This window comes from Anas platyrhynchos, chromosome 4 (assembly GCF_047663525.1).
Source record: "Anas platyrhynchos isolate ZD024472 breed Pekin duck chromosome 4, IASCAAS_PekinDuck_T2T, whole genome shotgun sequence".
Lineage (NCBI taxonomy): Eukaryota > Metazoa > Chordata > Aves > Anseriformes > Anatidae > Anas > Anas platyrhynchos.
In genome coordinates this window covers 29212525-29235466 of record NC_092590.1, presented here as the reverse complement: position 1 = coordinate 29235466, position 22942 = coordinate 29212525, and the positions used below count along the sequence as shown (strand labels likewise).

Genomic DNA, 22942 nt, shown 5'->3' with positions numbered 1-22942 from the left:
TTCCATTTAACAGATATTTTAGCTTTATAAATCTTTCCTTTTGTCTACAACACAGGTTGATTTTACTGCCTACTCTCATTGTCCCCAAGCCTATATTAACAAGCCACAGTAGGAGAAATCCTAACAGATCCTGGCAGGTTGCCTAAGAGGGAGCAAGTGGTACCATCTGCTAGAATAAATCAAATTGCTACAAATTCCAAGACTCATAGACTGTCAAAATTTTCATTGTTGCAGAGTTAAATAGGGTAACTTTTGTCTCAGAAAGCTACCTGTGCAGTGTTCAGAGCATGTGGATGTACTAAACTGAAAAACAGGAAGAGCAGCAGAGTATCCAGCTGACCAGCTTCCCAACAGTAACCCTTCCTGGTGGAACTGGCTGCTGGGAATGTAGGTGATTTGTTCCTCTTTGCATATCTCTTGGTTCCAGACACACCTGGAGTTAAATTTTAGTGCCACACCTGTAGTAAGTGTTAGTGCATTCAGTGTCTGGTCTGAAGTGTGCTTAGTTTCAAACCCAGTGTTACAAGACAAGAAAGGTAAATTTGGAAAACATTCATATCTAGGATATAGACCTTCCATTTTTTTGGTGCCCCCAAATCTATGTTTATATATACATGTAATATATATATACACACATAATATATATATACATACATACATATATTATATGGGCAAATACATGGGTTATTTATGTCATCAGTGCTCATGCGTTGATGATAAGCGGTTGTTGAAAGTGTGTTCAGCTTAGAAAAAATAAAAACACTTCCACTCTGGTGCTTATGGTTGGATTAAAGGTACGTAATTTTGCCTGAGGAGTTTATTTCTGGAGTCCTGAGAACAGCTTAATACATTTAGAAAGCTAATTTTTGAAACTGCTGGAAAATGTCAGTCCATAGACTGTTCATTTACTGTGTATACAGAATGTCTTATTAAATCATACAGTAATCATAAAAGGTGAAAACTTCATTTGACAATAAATACAGTATTTATGAATAATTTATATAGGAAGTAAGGATGTATTAGATGAAACAGTATTCATATTTTCTTTGGAAAATACAAATTGGTCATTAAATGAATTAGACAGCTGTTAAATATCTGTTGGTTTTAAACTCAACCAAAACTTGGTTGAGTTTAAAAAATGTACATAAAAATGTTTAAAATGTACAAATTAAATAGCTATTCACTATTTCATATTTCATATTCAAATGTTATTCATTCCTGTAAAGACAAATCAAACTCCCTCTGTTAGGCTGTGGGGGTATTTCCTGTAACTTTCCTGTAACTTCTCCTCAGAATTAGCTTATGACGACATAGTCACAATTAAACCTTCTGTTTTGAAATGAAATAGCTAAAAAAATCAACAACATGCTAAGGAAAAGGGACTGTGCACTGCAATGAGAATTGAACTTTTCTTTATGTAGAGTAAGGCCAAGTCCGTCGGACTTGCTTAGGTCCCCTGTGCTGGTATGTAGTGTAGGGGTTCTGCTGGGGGGTTGCATGCTGCACTTGGAGTTGTCACTTCCCCCACATGCCATGCCTGGAGCACTGCAAACGTTCAGATATTACATTAAGAATATAGAATTAATCCTTACGAGTCTGCTCTTTCATATTTTAAGATCTAGGAGCGCTAGAGAAAATATATGATGACACTGAGTGTATGCAGCCACTTTCTTTAGTATTACAAACCTGTATGGCTGACATAGTAGTGGCAGCGCCAAACAGCAGGTATTGCTTTCTCACTGGGCCTCTTGAACTGCTTATTGAGGAACACAAACACACTTGATAAAAAGGAAAGAAAATCAGTACACGTTTTGGTCACATGAAGAGGCAACAGTGGTAAGTCATACGCCCAGGGGGGCTGAAATCCCAGGCTCTCAGCAAGGTGGGTGTCCTTAAGCAAATCTCTTAAGGTCTTTGCCCTGAGCTACCGTTTATACACCAGTAACATGCATGTAGTCTCTTCATAGTTAGGTGATAGAGATACTTTAGGAGGTCCTTGCTGGATGTTCTGTCATTTGTATACACTGTGTATAGTATTATTTGGATATTTGGAGTTACTGTCTGTTCCTTGTACTTACTGAAGGTGATATTGCTACTTTTTTTTTTTAATATTATTTTTATGTGAAATTAGGGCCACAATTTATATACATTAATAAGCACAGCTTTCAAAAAATGGCAGTTCGTAAGAGAATTTTGTTTTGATCTCTTCATACAATTTATCTTACAATTTCTGACAGTTCCCTAAGCACCTGCTGTTGAAAGTATAGGGAGAAGTGGAAAAGTCAAGTGTCATAAATAAGAAAAGATGGAACTGATTTAGGCCAAATATCAGCAACTATTGTACTGAATGCTAATATCAAACTGCAATACTGCACTGGTAAGGGCTTTCAGCAGTAGTGCCAATTCATGTGTTAAAAACATCAGGCTTTCTCTCCATCTGCTCCCCTCCATGCCATTCTGCTTGATGGCACTCAAAGCCTTTGTCCTCTCAAGTAACAACTGACTTGTCTGCCACTTTAGGGTGGCCTGTAGGCTGATGTTCTGTCCTTCAGGATATGTACTTTAATGCAGCTGTTTGTCAGTGTCTGAAGTATTTTCTTTGTGCAACAACACCGCTCTGAAACGAACTGAATAATCCAGTCTGAGGGAGCCAGGGAGAAATGAGCACCATTTCTGCTTGCCTGGGACAGTCTCCAACACCCAGAATCAGCAAACACACTGACAGTATCTCTAAAAGCAGTGTGGTGAGAGACAGAGATAATGCACGAGCAGGAGATATGCGGTTCAGCTCTGGAGAAAAGTGTATGGAAACTCTGAAGTGTACCAGGAGAACTGTACAGATCTCTGTTCCCTGTCAGAGCAGATTCCGGGACGGAGCTGCAGCCTGTGGAGAGGAGCCCACGCAGGAGCAGGGGTCTGGGGGGAGCTGCCCCCAGCTGTGGGGGACCCGTGCTGGAGCAGTTTGCTCCTGGGGGATGGACCCCGTGGGATGGAGCCGTGTGAGAGCAGTGCTTGAAGACACTGTGGGAAGACCACACAGGGTCAGTTCAGCAAGGACTGCATCCCGTGGGAGGGACCCCACAGCACAGGGGACGAGAGTGACTTCCCCGTCCTTATCTCAACCCTTGAGCCCTTTCCATCATATTTTCTCCCTGTTCCTCTTTGAGGAGGGGGAGTGAGAAAGCGATTGTGGTGGTTTTTACTCCCACCTGAGTAAAACCACCACAGTGGCCAAGAGACAGTGCTCCTAGGAGGGAATAATCCACTCTTGATTTTACTCTCTGAGCTCCCACCTTTAAAATGAAGATGTTATCTACTTTGCAAAGGCAACGTTGCATAGGCAAGGTGCAAAAATACCTACACTATGTATCCATCATTCCAATACTATGGTGAACTTGAACAAGCAGAAGCTGTTTCTGATTCTGTTCAGGTTGCTGCTTCTTTGGATTTTATGACTCATCCTCAGGTAATTACTGACATGCAGGATCACATACTAGCTTTAAGCTTTTAAGAGACTTTTTAGCAGCTAGAGATAATCTCACTGCTACCTGGCATCTCTCCTGCATCTCTCCTGGAATTACACTGATCCAGGCTCAAAGAGACCAGAATTGGCTATAATGATGTGACAATGTCAGATGTGGTTATAGGCTATAAATAACTAACTGCAGAGTTATCATGGACCAGCAAAAAATGGGCCAGGAGTACCAAGCTGGTGGGTGATATGCGGGCTCAGCAGAATTTATTTAAATATTTCAGTGCATGGCAGCAGTCTCTTGTACCCTGAGGACAGAAAAGGTTTATTTTTCTGCATCAAAGGGGAGGAGAGTATTTCCACTCACCTTCAGCTTTCTGCAGTCATACAGTTGTTAAAAAATTGCACTCTAAAAGGGGAAAAATACTTATAAATCAGATTACTGATTTTAATATATCTGATAAAAAATTATGCTTTTGGGAATGGAACTTGGTTGACTGCCTTGGCAAGAAGTCATTGGCAGATGTGCAAGAGAAAATGCCAGAGTTAATGTAGATGTGAACAAGAAATTCCTGTAAATAGTGACCTGCAGAGGTGATCCCATCAGCGGGGCACCCATCAGCGAGGCTTGTTGGCCTTCCCTGAGCTGTCTGGTTTGGGGGAGCTGCAGGGGAGCACTGGGGGCCAAACTGTGAGCTGTCAATATTGAATCCTCTGCAAGGCTAAGTGTTGTGTCATCCACTTCAATTTTTTAAGTGTTGGGAGCACTTAACACAGGGCTGTGACATTCATCTATGTTATTTCATTACAGAAACAAATGTTGCTGTTGTTTAAAACAAATCATTTGCATGTGAAGGAAAACAAAAGTGAGAAGGATTTAATGGGATTCAGCAAGATGAAAATTAAGAATTTCAGTCACAAGCTTTAGATCCCTCACGGCCCTCACAGCACTGATTACAATTATTATTTTTTTTTCTCACAAGTTTAGGTGTATTGGCTATCCCTTCTCAGCCATCTATGGAGATCTTGCTTTCTTGTGTCAGAAGCTAAATCTGGGCCTGACAGAGCTTCACATAAGTAACTGCAAGTATTTTGGAGTAGATTCTGGCAAAGAAACCATACAACTATTTACAGAAATAATTGAGGAGTTTCTATTTTGTGGAAGTATTATCTCTGTTCAGTAGTGGAGGAAGAGTTATATGCTGCTTTGCTTATTGTATGAACATCCTGTGACAGTACAATAGTGAAGGAGGATTTATAAGATATCTAGAAAACTCCTGTAAAGTCCTTTTTGCTGATTGAAAAGTGATCCATGGTGACTGTAGGATTAGGAATGGGTGTACAGTTTTGTCCTGTAAGAAAGTAAGTAAGACAATGGCTTGGTAACAAGGGAACTTGATATTAGAACAAAAAAATTAAGATGTAAAGAAAGCCAAGGATATTTCTTAGACTTTAGAACAGATTTTTTTTTTCCACTCTAAAGTTTTTTTTCTAGCTTACATTTTACTTTTTTTATTTTTTTTTTTAATGTGTTTGTAAGTTGTATAATGTTCTCAAGTATTTATATATAAAAAAATGTAATTGATAAAGAAGTTTTGGGGGCTTCCAAGAACCAAGTTCCAATTTTAAATTGCCTTTAGTCCGAGTGCATACATTGTTTTGTACTTACATCTAAGGTGCAAGCCAGGTTTCACTGGGGCTGAATTTGAAATGCTGTTATTGGAGACAGCATTTTTGAATACCCGACTGTGGTCACTCAATTAGAAGACTTTGTGGCTTCTAGTGTCCTTATAATATTATATTTATTCTTCATCTACTGTTCCACATTTTTTAATGTAAAACCTTTAAAATTTCTGGAAGTTAACACTCAATTCTTACTAATCTTATTATGTCTGCAATGATATCACTTGCTCTTTGCTCATCGTGTAACATCTGTAGAGGAGCAGGTAAAAGAATTGGTAGAACCATTTCAGGTTATAGGTAAGAGGTATTGGTACAAAGATCCACCAATGTTGGCTTTTGTACACAGACAGGGAGCCAAGTATTCTTCTTTGTGGACATCTGTGTCCATCTCATTTAGTGTAATCTTACTGTATTACATTCCCAAAGGAAAAGGTATGCAAATGATAGATCCAAATCCTTATAATGCTCATATGATTCCCCCTTCCTACTCCTTGCAATTTTATTGTCCTGTGAAAGAAAATACCACATGACTCGCAGCATACTCAGAACAAGGAAAAATCACAATATGGGTAAACATGGTGCAGAAAAAGAAAACATCTTTCCTTCAATAGTTTCACTTACTCCTCTCTCCATGGCTTCCTCCATGATCAGCTGTTGTGTTTTGGAGATTTCCTTAATTGTAATCCACAAAACCATTCCAGTGGAAGGATGACTCTACACTGCCAAGCCTGGCAAAAGAATAGATACAAATGATGTTTTATTGATCCTGCACTCTCCAACACTGCCATACCGAAAGTAGTTTCAGGATGGGCAAGGTTTCATCTCCAGTACTGTAATTTACTACACGTTTTTTGTGGCCATGTTTTGTGTGATGACCGAGCGATTCTCTCTTTTCCTTCAGCCGCGGTTAGGTTTTCCTCTGTCCATCAATGATCATTGCAAATCAGTGATGTGTGCCATTCAGAATGACTTAATCAATGCTTGTTTTATATTAAATGCTTTAAATAGTAATAATAATAAAAAACATATTTATGCTCCATTACTACCAGATGCATACTGAAACAAAAGGTAGAGAAATGCGGAAATGCTGTCTAAACTTGCACTGGGAACAGTCACACTACTTTGATCCTTTTCTGTTCAGCATACATGTGTACATGCGTAGACCCTCTAGACTCCTGTTTAGAGCCTGGCAGCTCGGTGCCTCACCTCTTCCCATCATTTGACTTTGCAGTCAGTGGCTGCTGCTCAACTCTTTATTTGCAGTAAGTTGTGGTGCCAGGTTACCACGTATTTTTTCCATGAAAGCTGTAACTTTAAAACTGTGCATCCTCTTTCCAGACAGCCTGCCTGTGACTGGCACCTTTCAGTTAAAGGCCTGCTAACTTCACTCCTTGCTTTCTGCATTTACACCAAAGAATTGCTTCAGTGGTGGGCTATAGGCTCATTGACAGAGCCAAAGCAAACGTAGGCCAAAAACATTCAAGGGAGAATTTCAGGCCTCAGATTATTCTTCCTAGCAAGTTTATATAGGTAATGCTTCAGATTATCAGCATTTGCAGCTGTTTGAATAATAATTATTCCCTCAGAGGGTTTATTTCATTCCTGTCCATTTTCTGCTCATTGCCAAAGAAGCTAAACAGTGTTTTGAGGAAGGTCCAGATCACCAGGTCAATTTTGCACAGCAATTGTTTTTAAAATAAGACAGACAGCATCACAAAACAACTTCTGGGAATATATACATCTCAAGTAATGACCTGTGAGTAAACCTTTGCTCTGAATGTAAGCCCACACCACAGGGCCGTTTGATGCAGCCAGAAAGCTTTCTAATTAGCTTTAATATTTATGTCAATTTTTGAAAAGGAGATTCCAGCAGGTTCAGTGAAACGTGCCTTGCATAACTTATTTTTTCACCTGTTTAAGCTGTAGGGATAGATGCTCATATCATAAATATCTCTCTGAAGGAAATGAATTTGTTGTACCCTGTCCTGCACAGCCTGTGAACGAGCTCACAGCCTGCAAACCAGCGTTCAGTTGCCTTAGCAGTGCATTTCAGACACTTCTCGTCACACAAACCGTCCTCGAGGCAAGCAGCTCATGCCACCCACGGTAGTAAGACAGGCTCACAGCTCTCCTGTTCTGAGGACGGCCTGTGGGGTACTGGCCATTTCCACCTCCTCAGCTCTCTGCCAAGAGCAGTAATTTGGATTAAAAACAAATGAAAACAATCTAATTAGCTTATGTTTTATGCTCTGACTGGAAAAGTTATGACTTACCAACAGAGAGATGGGCGTTGGGCACACAGTGGAGTGCAGTCGCTTCCCATCATCGGCGTGATGCTCCAAAGCTAGGTGCCTTCAGCTGCTTCCCTCTCTGTGAAGCTTCAGCTCTCAGCAGTGCTCAGAATATTTTTATATCCCCGCTAGGCACAAGATTTCACTGGCACTGCTTCCAGTTGCTGGCCTTTGACAGACAGCAGGACAGCCCCTGGCAGAGCCAAGGATGCTTTGTCTTTGGAGCCCCGTGACGTTGCTGCAGCAGACGAGTCACCCACTTGGTGGATGCTGCGATCCGATGGGCTTCGGTCCCTAACTCCTTCCTGCCTGCACCTTGCTCACTGGTAGCTTTGGGTAACACTGCAGGTATCCGTTAAAATCTGTGATGTCCTGGGAGAGATAGGCTCCCTGCTTTTTGCCTCTGTCTATCCTTTTTTTTTTTTTTTTTTTTTTTTTTTTTTTGTGCTAGATGCTCACTGAAGATGCGTGGTAAGGTGTCCCTTCCAGGATTGGCTTGGCTTCTGGCTGAAATCTCCCTAACTCTCATGTTCAGAAAGCTGTGAAAATTGTCCAGGTGCAGTCCTTAGCATCTGCCTCTTCCAGGGGAGGTGGCCCCAGGGCTCGGTGCAGAGGTGACTTTGTGCTGCGGGTGAAGAAGTGCTTCTCTGCTGGGCTCATTTCCTGCAGCGTGGTGAGGTGTTACAGGGAGTGTGACCTGTACGTTTAGAGCCAGAAAGGAGTATGCTAGACCTTCTCTATGCAGTTTGGTTGCATGTGTAAGTGTACATATGCAGACTCTCACTTCCGAGGGTGGGCAGATTGCTGCTTCACCTCTTCCCTTCATTTGATTTTGTGGCTCAGGGCTTCTGCTAACTGATTACATTTGCAACTATTACCAGCTGCTCTCAGTTATAATTTAGTCTTGTTAGACGCTTGCTGTGATGTAGGCAGAAAACAAAACAAAAAGACAGTTTCTTATCAGATCATAATAGTCTTACCTCATGAAACCTTTCCAGTAATTACCTTGCAGCTAGGCAATAATGTGCTCTGATGCTATAATATAAATGGAAGCGTGAAATCCAGAGTAATATGAGACAGCACATGGGCACAGCAGACATTGTCTCATCTCTAAAACATCACTCTATCCCTACTGCAAGAAAAATAAGTTAATTTTCATCTAAACTCAGAGAAACTCTGATTCTTGTCAAGCTTTGAGCATTTTAATTTGTGCAAAGTTCTCTTGGCAGTGCTTCTGACTTAATAAATGACACGCTTTTGTGCGAGATAGGCAGATCAGAAAGGCTGGTACTCCTGACAGTACATTTCCTCCTAAATTAATGTTTAAGCGTCCTGAGGGAAGTAAACATATTTTGCATAAAGTTAGAGGTTGCTCATGTTAATGTAGAAACCTGTGTAATAATTAACTGTAATTAACAGGGCCTGCTAAAATAAACTGCGAGGTGGCATAATCCAGTGTCACTGGGAGATGGGCTCTGAGATAGGAGGTTGGGTCACTGGGTAGCAGACAAGGGTAAGGTAGGGCTTGGCCTCCAGAGATAAAAGAAGAAAAGTAAAGCTTGAATTCATGGCAGGTTACCAGGGAAGCCTTTTAGATTTCAGATTTCAGGCATAAAGCACTGAGCCGTGTTTACACTGGGAGCCTAAAGCAGTTTTTAAGCTATGATTAGCTTTGTCTGGAAGGAAGGTGAGAGGTCAGACCAAGTAAAACCATGGTTTATGCAAACCTGAAAAACAATCCTAAACTGTGCAGTAATCCTAGTTCTAATATCTAGCTGGCCTAGAAGAAGTGTGAGATGAAACTGCATCATCTCAGTTGGAGAGATGATGGAGAGAAGGAATGGGGATGTGAAGGCTGGGGCTAGAGTGGGGAGTCAAGCTGATGGGGCTCCAGGGTGAAGAGGAGTTTGTGCAAGGGAAAACAGAGCCTCTGTCCTGTGTGTCGGCTGGAAGCTCACCAGTGGGGCTAGGAAATTCCTCTGTGAAAGATGGAGGTGAGACTGGGATGTAGGTAGGGTTGAGGATGAGATTAAAAAAAAAAAAAAGATTAAGGCACTGATTTGTTTCAGACTGACTCGAGAAATGATGCTAAATTCAGTTTCTGGGCCACCTTTTGCTTTGGGGCTTAAATGACAAAACTGGGAAAAGGCTGGTGTTAAGGCTGGGGTACGAGGTAGGATTTGCTTCTGCTAATGCCGTGAAGACTTGCTGACAAGTTGGTTACACAGAGGTGGCCAGGCTGTGCTGGGTGTCAGTGCCAGTTTGTGTCACCGCAACACGGGTACAGGTGGGACTGGGTGGAGCGACCAGAGCAGAGAGAAACTGAGTGTTTGCTTCCAGTGAGCTTGCTGAAGAAAGTGTGGAGAAGCTCAGATGCTGCAGCTCGCCCCATATGAATGTGTAAATGTAAATTAATGCTGATTAGGATTTTTCATGAGGCTGAGCTAGGACCACAGGTAAGCACTACTCAAATATTGTTTCCTTTGAATTTGCTTGGATCTTGGCAGACGCAGCAGCAGCAGAGATGCTACGGACGCACCCTGCGTGCACTGACCTTTCAGCTGTTTGCCTGCTGTGTCACGCGCTGTATCCTTCTGGGCCCTGGAGCATTCCAGGACGCTGGAGGCAAACCCAGGTAGAAGTATAAAAAAATCAATGCTCTTGATTTCAAAGAGCAGCAAAGACATGAGTCAGTCACAGAGACGTCATTCCTGAGTACCCTCCCTGTTGTGTTCAGCCATAATTTCATTGGAAATCAATCCTAAGCGCTATCTTAGAGGGAGCTTCTGACTCTATTTTTTCCCATTTTCTTTGAAGTTTCTTCATGAAAGCTGTAAAAAAACAACAAAATTTGTGGGCAAACAGTGGCAGCTGATGGGTTAATTGAATGCCTGGCTTTGGAAGGACATGACCTAGCAAAAAAAAAAAAAAAAAAAAAAGGCTGGAATAACCCTTGCCTAATCATTGGAAAATCATCCTGGCTAACTGTCCAGCCTGACCACATCCAGTGGGCAACCCTTGGAGGATAGCTGGTTCTCATAGTACAATCTAAAACTAAACTAAAAGGCAGGGCCAAGTTCTGTTGTTTTTTACACGTGCTCTGTAATGGTCTATAGACTACTAGTAATCTTTGGTCTATAACGCACCACTGATAACAGTGAGGAAGGTCTTGCGGCTGAATCGGAGAACCTGAAAGTCAAAATTTCTAGGTTTCCACCTCTGCCACAGGCATCCTCAGAAACTTTGGGCAAGCAGGTTGAGACAAAAGCTTTGTTTGTTTGTTTGTTTGTTTTTAAAAAGTCATTGTGATTACACGCTAGTACTCACCCACGTGAACGTGTTGGTGTGCATAGACAAAGCTTGCATGTGCCTCTGTTAATTTGAGCCCTATTAATAAAATTTTGTCTCAATCTACTGAAATTAAAAACATCAAAACAAATACATACATAGTCTATGGCAGTTTATATTAGACTGTGTTTTTGCTTTGTTAGAATCTGCTCATGCGTTTCATCACATTTTGGAAACCTGATGAGTCACTGCATTTGTAATGATCTTTGTTAAATTGTTGTCTTCTATTATGTCATCTGCACTTTGCACAGTATGTGAAGTAACTCTGCCTTCATTTGCTTTATCATCAATCATGACAAGTAAAAATTAAAAACAGAAGGAATCATCATGTCCACAGAGCATAAGGTTTTGTCGATGGACTGAGGGGTGATGCCTCTTTGGTTCTTTGCCTTTGCTAAGTAGCACAAAGCCTGCTTGCCAAGGATAAACCCCAGAGGAACCACACATCTACGCATTTGTTTTTTTAAAATATAATCAGTAAGAGGCCACTCAGTAGTGACTCATAGTTGAATCTAGAAAGATCAGTGGTTGATTCCTCAAGGACTTGTCAGGGAGGAGGACTGTCAAAACCAGCCATGTGACTGTGAAGCGCTGCAGAGGACATACAGCTCAGGTGTGTGGCACCAGGGAAAGCAGGATGATGTTTTTAGACCTGTGTAATGAGGCGCTGGTCCTCCACTGATCTCACCTACGTAACTAGAGGGTTGCTTTATGCAGTGCATGACCTTTCGGCATGCAAAGATTTTTTTCAGCAAAGGATATTGTTGAGTTGAGGCCTGTCATTCAGTTGACTAGTAGAGAAATCACGAACACGTTCTAGAAGTTTGTAACATGAGAAAACTTTCTGAAGTTTACCCTGCAGAGGTGATTTTCGAAAAAGAATTAATCTTAACTACTTGACCATCAATGCTATGGAAAGACAAGATGTTATCTTAAGCTCTTAATATTTGTTTTAAAATAGCCTGGATGGAACAAAATGTAAAGAAAAAATATATTCCTTCCCTTTAATTAAGAAAGTTGAATTGGTAACAAAATTGTGTCTGGCCTTTCTGGGCTAATAAGGCAGCAATCTCTGCCTTTGTATCTCTGTGAAGGGTCAGGTAAATTTCAGAAGAAACTCACTGTGCTGAGTTGTCTATGGGAGCAGAGATCCAGGGAAGCTGAATTTTAAGGCAACTTCAGTAATGAGTCAATGAAATTTTTCCAGCCAGCTTGGTGAAGTCTACCTGCTGGGATCCTTGAGGAAAGGAGCATGAAATCAGCATCCTTTACAGTGCATGTAACCCCTGCTGCCTGGGCTGCAGGAAGCACTCGGGATGAATATTTTGGTAACCGGCAGAATTGTCAAGGCAACCTGAGAGGCTCGACACCCCTCCCCTAGGTTTTTTTTTTTAAAGCAGAGGATTCTTCCCATATGTTTGACTAGTTACATGTGTTAGCTGGGACAGAAGAAAATGCACTGCTTCTTGTGAAAGGAAAACTGTGACAGGAATAGTAAAAACCACAAGCAAGTACTTTTGTATTCTTACTGACGAATGTAATATGGGTTGTCTCCTATTGTAAGGAAATTGAAGGCTTGCAAGCAAAAAGAAAGCCATTTTTAAAAAGGACCTATTTTCTATATATTTTTTTTTTATAACAGCAAAGAGAAGAGGCAGTGTGATCAGTGACAGTGGAACAAGAACCAGTGCAATTAAATTTTATTACTCCTGGAGCTCTTTTGTTCCTCTCAGCATACAGTCATGACTGAAATTGAGGAATGGTTATGGGCTGGAGGGAGCGGAGTGCCTTCTAACACCTGCATGTGCAGAATCAATATTTTTCTCTCTGAGTTATATTCTGGCTCTATAAATTATTTTATGTTTCATCTCATGAGTCCTTTTTCTGGGTGAAAGCTCTGCTGTGATTTTCCTATTTGGCACCTGGTGTATCTCTTGTTTATGGTCAGTACTCCGTGAAACTCCAGTTCTTTGCTACCATTTTGAGTGGTATAGAGGAACTTCACTTTCTGTGTATCTTCTGGTTAATGCCTGAAGAGAATTTATCATTGTCTTTGGAAAGGAAACCATTTCAGTCTTTAGTTCAAGCCTGACACATTTTTGAGCATGCTGAATACAACTGTTATAACTGAGTGTTTGTCTTGTGTGTGCAACCACATACACCGACCGAGAAAAAAGGAAGACCTCTGAACACATTCTGGGGAGACCTAGCAGCAAATACTCTGCATACAGCTGAAGTGGTGCACTGAAGTTTGACACTTTTGACGTCTTTATTCCACTTTTCAGCTCCGGTGTATTTCCTCTGGTGATTTCTGAGTTTACAAAGGTGCATGGGGCTGATGAGATGCTGGTTTCCTCCGCAATAGGATCCTCTTCTGCACATCTGGGGCTAATTCCCGAACGCTGAGGAGGCCATTTGCTGCCCTTGGAGCTGTGCGGGTGATGGAGTCTAGGTCCTCCTAGGAAGAACAGAAAAGAAACTTAAGCCTGGTCAAAGTTGTATTAAAACTTTGTCATTGATTAAAGGTGCCTTTCATTTGCACAGACTTATCGCTGCAAGTTTTCAGTGACTCAGCAAACTGAGGGTTTTGGCTGTCAGAATAAAACAGTCTCTTGTGGCGCAATGCCAGAGTTTGGTGTGCTTTCACTTAGTGTTATCAGAAACTGAAAGTCAATAAAATTTATAGCAGCAAAATTTACCGACGTGGCCATGACCTTGCTGGAGAAAGTTCTGTATTCAGCAGTGTCAGCAGCTGTCTCCTCTCTCTTCTCAGTAGCTGAGTCCTCTCTGTGGTTTGTATCTAACTGCCTCTTGTGCACGAGGAAAAGGGTGGAGTTTCATGTAATTTTGAATTGTAGTCTCCTAACATGGTACAATTTAAACTACATTATACATTATAAAAAGACTCAGTCTTGTCTTACCAAGAAGTGCAAAACAACAGTTCTCCTTAACAACTTTGACAAGGGATAATTATCCTGGCTGTTGGGAGAAGAAGAAAAAGCTTCAAAGGACAGAAATCTGCTTTATTTTTCTGGGCATCCTGTGTGTTACTTTCCAGCTGGGAGGGCATGGTTTTCTTGCACGTCTGCCTTTGAAAAAGATTTCCAGAAAATGATTACCTGATAGATTATTATTAATTTTCAATCATAAGAAGTATAATTTGGCCATATTTTAATTCCTTGTTGCTTTATGAATGTATAATGTTCATTTCAGAATGCAGCACCAACCTCTCTGGCGGTCCCATTGCAAAGCACTCTGCCTGCTAGTTGTCTACGTGGCAGTGTAATATGCATCCAAGTGGAGAGGTTCCTCCTTTCCCATGTCCTCTCTGTCCTCCCATCCTCTGGCATGGATTAGCACTGCTCTACAGCTGTATGCAAATTTCAGTGCCAGCTGTGGGGACTCACGTGGGCAGCTCTGCCATTTCAGTGCTCCAGAGACCTGTCCCTTCCGTGCCAGCTTTATTCCTTTAAAATTCCACTGCTGAATTAGATGTTCCTACAGAGAATATATACGTAGGCAGAAAAGCATCTTCCTTTTTGCAAAGAAAACAGGTGGATAAAGGATCGTTCCAGAAAAATGACAGAAAAAAAAGACCAAAAAATAATTTTGACCAAGACAGGATAGTAGATATTAGAAATGTTTTTTGCCACAAGACAGACAAAGTTACATTTTGTACAGATTAGAAAAACTCACTGCGTTAAGCAAACAACTGGGAGTTTAGAAAAGATCTCACGTCACCCAACACAGTTACCAAGGGAAAATTTCAGCAAAGAATCACAGCTACCAAACAACACCTTGGGATTTGATCGTGTGCCTTGGTTTACAAAAGAGCACATAAGCAGAACTATCAGCTCAGAGGAACTGCTATATCTCTTTTTGCAACCATGTTAATAGAACATGGGATGAGCAACTCAAAAACAGCTTCAATAGAAAACAAGCCAGCAGGAATGAGGCAGAAGGAAAGACAGAGGGGGAATGCATTCTTCATAAAAAGCTTGTTTTCATAAATAATTATTTAATTTGTGAATTATATTCACAATCTAGGAGGGCCTTTTTATCTCTATGTGTCAAAAGGAAATTCAGTGTTAACAGATTATTTCATACACACCCTTTCATCCCAATCACCTGTGTACTTTGAAAAGATCTGAAGTTTTGCACCTCGCTTTGCCCTGGGGTGCATGCTAATCCTGGTTCCCTGGGTTTGCTCAGGTAGTGGCTGCAATACTGTTTTCCTCCAGTTCCTTGCCTGCCCCAAAATCTCAGGTGCAGTTTCTGTTTGCCTCAGGTCTCACTCCCGGGTTATCTGCTGTTTCCTATGGAGCAGGGTGGATTCTTTATATTTGCCTATCTTGGAAGGACTGCAAACTCTGAAGTACAAGAAGTATACAATAATTTTATGTCCATACATTGTTTCTCTGAAAACTCAATTTGCTTACCGAAGATATTTGTTTTGTCTCTTTATGGAAATTCTTTGATAATCCTGAACAGCCAAAACAGAAAGAGGATAACCCTGCAACGTTTTTGTTTAGGGAAAGGCAGTAAGTTTCATTACCTCACTGTGAGCCCAGTCCTTTGCTTCATGAAGGCATTTGCTCTACTTCCCGGAAATATTTTGGAGAATGAGAATCTGAGTGTAAACTGAAGAAATCCTATTCGCAGGTCGCACAGCCTGCAGGGGGCACACCTGCTCACTTGGAACAGTGTGACAGGACGGACCCTGCCCTGCCGCGCTTCGGTCTGCACCGAGTTAGCTCCAGCTCCCTGATGCTTCCCATCAGCTGGATGCTCTGTGCTCTCAGTGTTTAACTCCTGGTCATTCCTGATCTTTTTCCTTCTCTTGTTAATAGGATGATAACTCCTTTGTTTTCAAAAGCTGCACCTGCGTTTCTGCTGTAGAAATACTGCAACACTGCATCAGATGCTAGCTTTCCACTCCATGTTTTTGGAACCTTTCCTGTAAAGCATGTAATTATGTTTTCTCTTTCCCTAATTATATTCACCCTTAAATTGATATATATATATATACATATATATATATATATATATATATATTTTTTTTTTTTTGGTCTGCTTGATCTGTCTGTATAAACTAGATAGTGAAGCAGTGTAATCCTTGGGCTGGCAACAGTGTTAGCTGTTGTTAAGGGAGCACTTGTTTTGTAAATGTTGAACCTGGGTCCCAAAATGCATTCTAATTAAAACCTGTGCTATTTGGTATTAACAGATGATACTTGCCAGACCTTGGCAACAAAAAGCTGAGGAGGACGAGAATTAAAGGTGCCACCTGCTCATAAATTCACTTGAAAAGCCCTTGAAGTAAGGTGGTCTCTCAAATAGGAGTACACATAGCTACAGTGAATAATAAAGGCAATTAATATACAAGTGCAAAACCACCTTCCTCAAGTTATAGCTGTTGCAGAAATTGACCTGTTTACCACCTCAAAACAAAGCAAAACAAATCTGCTTTGACACTGTCCTGTGGAGAAAATAAAATATTACATTTTCAGATGAGATTGAGAGAAAAATAAGGCCCCAGAATACATTACAAACACCTTTTGATGAACAGCATTATCAGATGCATCTGTTCATCCAGGGCTATTCATGTTCTGCAGCACTATGCCTTGGTCCATCTGGCCCAGAGTTGCACGCTGAAGGAAGATTGTATGGAATAAATAGGATCTGTGCTACCATTAAATGCATGACTAGAGAAGAAAGTACTTCAGGATTAACATACTGCAATGGCTTCCTTAAAGATGTATATTAATTTGAGATAATTGGCTCTATAAAATGTGTTATAAAAATAACTTTTGAGCTATAAAAATAATTTTAAAGGAATCAATGTATATTGTTCTTTGACTTTCCATTTATGTTATAGCTTAAATACATAGAATTATTTCTCCTTAGCTACTGTTCCTTCCAATACCTCTACAGATCAGACACTTTCTGAAAACATGAGTTTTCTTTTTCCACAGTCAGGAACCAAACAAGAACCAAACAAAAGCAGAATTCTGTATCTGTGATTTTGCTGGGATTCAAGACAAGGGAAATTTTGAGACTGTAATTAAAGACATGTGAGACAAAACAACAACAGAACAGTTTCTTAGAAATAGTGTCAAGCAATTTACAATCTCTTTTCCTTTTTAAAGCACTCCATTGCATCAAATGGATGCACATAGCATGGCCTGTGGAATACTAGGGATATCACATCACAGTTTTAGCAGACTGGTGGAAATGACTTGAAATAATTCCACTCAAGTACAAACATTTCTGATAATCTCCTTATATAAATTTTATTTCTTTTTCAATAGTATGACATTAACTCCAGTTTGTGAAATAAACTGTAAGTATAACTTGTTTGTTGTGTTATACCTCATCATTTTATTTTGTTATGATTTTTTTTTTTTTTCTGTCAGCATGCCTATGTTAACATTTCTTTCTCCCAGTCTCTTGGCCATTACTAAGATAACATGCACATATTCAATTGGATTAACTCATCGTGTATCTTTTGAAATGATGAAGAGATCACAAAGCCCTTGACATGTATGCTTACACTTTTTAATGCTTGGGTTGTAGGATACTTGGTGGAACTCTCAGGGAAAGACACTGCTCCCAAACAAAATTAAAATACTGCTGTTTTCCTTGTTCTGAAATGCCAAAACTTCATGGAAACCCCCAAAACTCAACACTTCAGTTTACCACTTTGCTTCTCAAACATGGTGTCAGGTCAGCTTACAGGCTGGCTGAAACCAGAATGCTAAAATCTTGTGCACACTTCACAGCTCAAAAGATGGAACAGGGTAGTGCAAGTTAAAGTCATACAGTTGCTATTAATGGTCAAACAGTGTGCTCGTAAGTAAATTATCTGTCTAGTACAGGATGCTAAGACTTTTGGAAAAATGATATTGGTTTAAATGTTTCTGAGCTGAGCATAGTTTATGAAAATAGCTGTTGCTACTTTGCTCCATCTTGTTTGCACTTCCATGGACTTTGGTATTGTTGGGAGATGGACCTCAGGAAGATGTTGCTGAGTTTGTAAGTTACAGAAGCTTTGTTAGCTCTTTCTTCCCTTCTTGGTCTGACAGGTAGTGTTCCAGGCGGAAGATGCTTGGAGACCTCCCCTTTGGGAAGATGAAGTTTGTGCTTGCTGTTACTTTGTCTTGTATCTAACAAGATTTGTTACTTTGTCTTGTATCTGACAATTTCAGCAATGGAAATGAAGCATGTTATATAGCAGTGCAAACAGATCATTTAGCTACAAGCTTAAGGAAATCTCATTTCCATGTGTGAAGAAGTTGTTATGATAATACCCAAGAAAGAAGTATCATTATTCCTGCTTAATAACGTGAGTGCTGCCTTTCCAGTTAGTGATCTTGTCCACATTTTAAGTGGTAGAACTGCAGTTTTGTGGATTAAGCTCTATCTAAATATTATCTCCTGGAGACTAACTAAAATGATTTATCCTTCTGCTTCTTTGTCAGAGTAGTAAACAACACTTCAGTTTGAAAGCACTCATTGCTTTCCAGCACATTTTGTCCTTTAATGTGAACCCCAAGGCTCTACATATTCATGCTTTTTTAACAGAGGCATTATGGACCATGTCCTTAATAGTGTAAGACTTGACAGAAAAAGCTTTGTTCCTTTAAAATTTTCTTTTACTGGCATAGTGTTCTTTCTGCAGGTCCTTCTGTTCTGACAGCACTGTAACCCTGCTCCTGTTTAACCTCATGCAAGAAAGCAGAGTTGGCATGGATAAAAAGGAAACATGTTTCATTCTTGTTTGTGCATGGATACATATCTGTGTGAAAATCCCCAAATGTCTCTGAGATCTCTATTTGTAGAACCGTGCTGATAATAAAAGTTCTGCAGTCAGTTAAAAGGCCCAATTATATTTTTAATAAACCTCAACTAAAGAAAAAAGAGAACTCTTTAAAACTCTTTTAAAGGTACCTCAAAAAGGTACCTTTAATTGCAAAGATGACTGTATGTATGGGCTTAACAGTGTGACTGGAATAGAGTTATAGCCGGGAGAAGAAAACACACAGTGCTGAGAACCACAGCTATCTGCATATTGTAGAGTATTTCTTGGCCACTATTCTGGAGCAGCATTTAGCCAGACAGAAAACTAACAGACATATATCAGTATGTCAGCTTCCACTAACAGAAATGTCGGTGAGTTAGTTGTATTACCTCCAAATCCACTATTTTTTATCTGCTTTCATTAACCAAGGAAACAAAATAATAATTTCCAAAAACTTCCATTAGGCTGTCAGTCATACACAGCTCTAACAGGAGATCATCCCCTGTGTAAGAACAGCAAAAATTTGATATCATGAAAAGAGCAATGGAAGATATGGTTCTTTGCACAGAGTTTTTGATAGCTAAAATATATACCTCTGTAATGAAGTGAGTCGCTGTAAGCTCCCTTTAGGATCAATAGAAGGAAAAAGGAACCTTAGAAATTCATCTGACCAGTTTTAAACCTCAGCTATAAAAATGATGATTCTCATTGACTGATGTGAATAATTCAGATGCAGATATGTACATTGTTGCCTTCATAAACTGACATTAGTACAGATGGATTCCCAGAGCAACATCTAGGAAATAAGCCAGTTTAAAAAGTTTGTAAATATTAATAACGTAATTTTGCCTCATGATTAGTGTATTGTTTTTGTTTGTTTGTTTGTTTGTTTTCCCCATTTCTTGCCCTGTGCTTCAAAAAACTTGACATGAAAACACTACAGGACCAGTTATTAAAATGGCACAAATCAGGGAGATGTTTTCAGGAGACACATATGAGAGGACCCACAAATGTCAAGCATTGTGCTTCAGTGACTCTGCTGATGCTCTGTCAAGTGCTGATGCACCTTCTGGTGGATATTCCAGAACTATGGAGAACAAAGTTGCTACATCAAGTCCTCAGTGGCTACAGGAGTGGTGATATGTACTGAAAAGATCACATTTCCTATCTGCTAATGTACCTGGACACTAGAAAGGTTTTAGGGCTGGCATCTCAAGCTGGATGTGGATGCAAATTGCAGCATTCAATATCCAGGAACTCAATATTCTGGGCCAGGCCAATGGTATTCTACATCTGTTAGTGCCTGATTTTTTTGGAGGAAAGTGCAGAAAAATCCTCTCTTAAACCTTTTATGTTCAAAGTTCAGTATTAGCCAAATACAGCGAAAGATAAAGTTCAAAGTTCTATGTAAGTCACAAAACTGAAATACCTTCATGTTATTTTTTTCCAGGTCACATCATGGCATATTCATTTGTTATACCAATCCAGATATTATTTAATTTGAAAGTAAAACAAAATACAATATTGAATATATTTTCTAAATTCTGTATAGCTAGCAGAGAATCTTTTAGCACCAGTCAGATTTGCTAACACATCTCTGGGATACTAATGCTCAAAAAGAATCAGCAAGATCCTTATCCTTCCTCGTATAGCGATATATGAGCTTTGCAGGGTGACACAAAAGCCTCCACAGCTGCTGTTATGAGAAAAGTGAGGTACTGGCATTCCTAATAGCAATGTTAGAAGAATGAAAATGGATATTTCTTTGTATTTGCAGAGTGCTTTTCACTCAGAATGATTACAGTTCAAGCGCTGCAATCATTCTCTTCCCACCTAAGACATAGCCTACAGTGGGCTGCTTGAAAACTGCTATTAAATAATAAAGCAAACAGGGCAGATTAGGACATGAATAGTGCAGTAGAGCTCTTTTAAATATTTACTCCAGTGTATGAGAATATGGACTGCAAAGGCAGAACTGAAAGTACTGCAGATCTATAGGCCACAAGGTTCTAAAAGACAAAGTCCTACACAGAGCAAACCATTATTGAAGAATCAAGTTTAAAATGAAATTTATGTTCAGAATTTATGGGACAATCCCCCAAAACTAAGCCAAACGTTTTCCACAACGCGTCCTCTGTAAATTCCTGCATACCACCACTGATACTCATGGACACATTTGGTTGGATGAAATAATTCTCTGTGTGCTCACAGTTTAGCATAAGAATTGTCATAACTGTATATGGACATACATTCTCTCTTCTAATGAATTCCCCATAGGTTTTCCCACAGTCCCCCAATTATTCATTCATCAGACTTATGCTGGGAGGCTCTCATTTTGAAGTAGAGGCGTGTATTTTCCTTCTCATCAATGACCTGTGTGGACGTAAAATTTGCACATACAATTTATGCAGAAATTTGGGAATTATGTTGGAGTTATCAAAGTTAGTATTTCCATCCTTGCTGGGAAAAACTGCACCCCCTTGCTACACCTGTACAACTCCCAAAGCAGAAGTGTGACATGCCACACAGTGAGTCTGTATGTGTGCCACAACACGTGCACAAGTGGTATGAATAGAATGTGCTGAAATTCACAGTCCTTGTACAATCATTGGGGTCATGTATAGGGGCTAGTTGTCCAGAATTTCTAGGCATTTTTTGTCTACCAAAGGTCTGAAAATGCAATGGAACAGAGGTGTAGGTACGACAGCGAGTGCAAACAATGTTCCACTCAGCAAAATATCTGGAGCCCCAGCCTGCTTGGAGCTGAGCACCTCAGGCTGCTCTCTGTAGTGTTGCTACAAACCCTTCCACAGCCGTTGCTGCCCCTACCCCGGTAGCACCAGAGATGTGCTTACAAAATGGAGCCCTCTCCTTCCCCGTATCCTCTCTTCCCCAACAGTAGATTGTACTACTTGCATCAGATCTCCAAATGCAGCTATGAATAAAAGTGGCTATTTGCTTTTGGAGGGCTGAAATGTAAAGGGAAAAAGAGCACTAACAAAACCTTCGTTACCTGATCATTTCCATGTGAATCTGCTGCCTGGCATTTTCCTTTTGTATCTAAATGCCTTCTTCCAGGAGCATTTAATCACAGTGAATCCTGTGTCCCAGGAGACCAGAAACTGTACTATGAGGTTCAGTTAAACAGCATGTGCATATAAGATTTCACTACCATTGTTCACTTTGCATTGTTCAGGATATTAATTTAATTTTAGATGGTTCACCACAGTCAGGGAAAGAAAACCAAGCTCTCTCCAAATTAAATTAGCTGATAGTAAAAACATCTGATGTGCAGCAAATGGGACTGCATTTTCCTTACATTGAACTAGATAATCATTCAGAGCTCTGAAAGGTGAAGAGTATTATTCAACACATCACAAATGTAAGGCTTGCTTAATAATGATATTTTGATTACATTTTTCTAATTCGGGTCTGGCTTAACAATGGCAGTAGTATTTGCCTGAGAGCTCTAATCAGTCTTAAATGACATTCCCATTTATTCCTCTGTAAAATACAACAGCTATATTATTTTAATTAAATAGATATGTCAGCTCATTCTATTGTATAAAATTATTTTCTAAATTGAACATGAGATAAAAATTGTTTTATTGATGATAGAAAAGTCTGAGGTTTCAAAATCGCTACACGTGGTTATGAAACTGAGTTGAACCTGAAAACTTGCTGTTAAGCAGCAGTATAGAGAGGACACTGTTAGTTTGGACTTCCATTAGCACCATCAAAAGTGTAAAAATGCAGAGATTCATCTTGAAAGATTTGCAACTTCAAAGATGGTGTTGGTGCCCTAGGAGCAGCTTCGGGACTGCAGACTCCCCCTGGTGCTGTGTCACCCCAAGGGACTCTGTGCTGGGGCTGGCTTCAGCCACAGCACCAGCTTGCAGCGAGGATTGGAGGGAAACCTAGAGATGTGGGTTGGGCTGCAGAGTCATTAAGTAAAGTTGTTTTGCTTACACCTTGATTTTGTCAGTTTCAAATTTAAAACATCCTTACATCATTTTTATCTGACCAAACTTTAGTAAAAGTAAATATTGATCTTCAAATCTTCAAAACCAGATACTGTACAGCGAGCCAAGAAGGAAAGTGGCACACAAAAACAATTCCAACTTAAGGTGTTGCAGGAATGTATCAGCTAGGATTAAGAAATAATGCTTAAGACCACCTCAGGTGTAACTTCCTAAGTAACTGACTTCCCTGCTTCCCAACCCAAACAGAAAACAAAAGCGAAAAAACAAACAAACAAACAAAAAAACAACAAATAAAATCTAACAGTACTATGGATTTGACAGGAAACAACAACAGAACATTTTGTTCTTAACTATATAAAATGCT

General features: G+C 40.1%; 2 long non-coding RNA genes across 3 annotated transcripts in view; one reads left to right on the top strand and one right to left on the bottom strand.

The window, feature by feature from the left end:
• LOC119716947 (uncharacterized) overlaps nucleotides 1-18610 on the top strand; it is a 103815-nt gene extending 85205 nt beyond the window's left edge. The window contains exons 6-7 of one of the 2 annotated variants that reach the window (XR_011809029.1): nucleotides 9954-10081; nucleotides 18476-18610. This is a non-coding gene — a long non-coding RNA (uncharacterized lncRNA). Of the gene's footprint in view, nucleotides 1-9953; nucleotides 10082-13079; nucleotides 13235-18475 lie in introns of those variants that run through there. The other variant, XR_005265808.2, reaches the window with a different exon arrangement.
• Nucleotides 445-8542, bottom strand: LOC119716967 (uncharacterized). The gene is made up of 3 exons (XR_005265851.2): nucleotides 7429-8542; nucleotides 5777-5883; nucleotides 445-4824 (listed from the first exon to the last, which is right to left on the bottom strand). It is a non-coding gene; the product is annotated as an uncharacterized lncRNA (long non-coding RNA).
• Nucleotides 18611-22942: the final 4332 nt, after the last annotated feature.